We start from the raw sequence: 219 nt of genomic DNA on the forward strand, positions 1-219 counted from the left end.
GGGAGCTGCAGCCAGGGCTCCCTGCCTGGGCCCTCCTGTCCCCCATGGGTGCTGGTGCGTCCTAGAGCAGGGCACTGTCCTGGTGCTGGGGTGGCCTGGGGAGAAGCCGGACCCACGCAGGGCTGGGGGCAATGGGAAGAGCCCCGGGGGGGCTCAGAGGGAGCTGGGGCAGGGGCGCGGGGAGGGCAGCGGTGCTGAGGGTGCCCTGACCCCCTGCCC

General features: G+C 74.4%; 1 protein-coding gene across 1 annotated transcript in view; it reads left to right on the plus strand.

Annotated features, from left to right (window-relative positions):
• The window catches only part of FBXL16 (F-box and leucine-rich repeat protein 16), a gene marked incomplete at its 3' end in the record, with an annotated part of 3,623 nt that overhangs the window by 1,393 nt on the left and 2,011 nt on the right, over positions 1–219 (plus strand). The window lies entirely within an intron of this gene.

The sequence above is a fragment of the Buceros rhinoceros genome, unplaced genomic scaffold (assembly GCF_000710305.1).
Source record: "Buceros rhinoceros silvestris isolate BGI_N320 unplaced genomic scaffold, ASM71030v1 scaffold26757, whole genome shotgun sequence".
Taxonomy (NCBI): Eukaryota; Metazoa; Chordata; class Aves; order Bucerotiformes; family Bucerotidae; genus Buceros; species Buceros rhinoceros.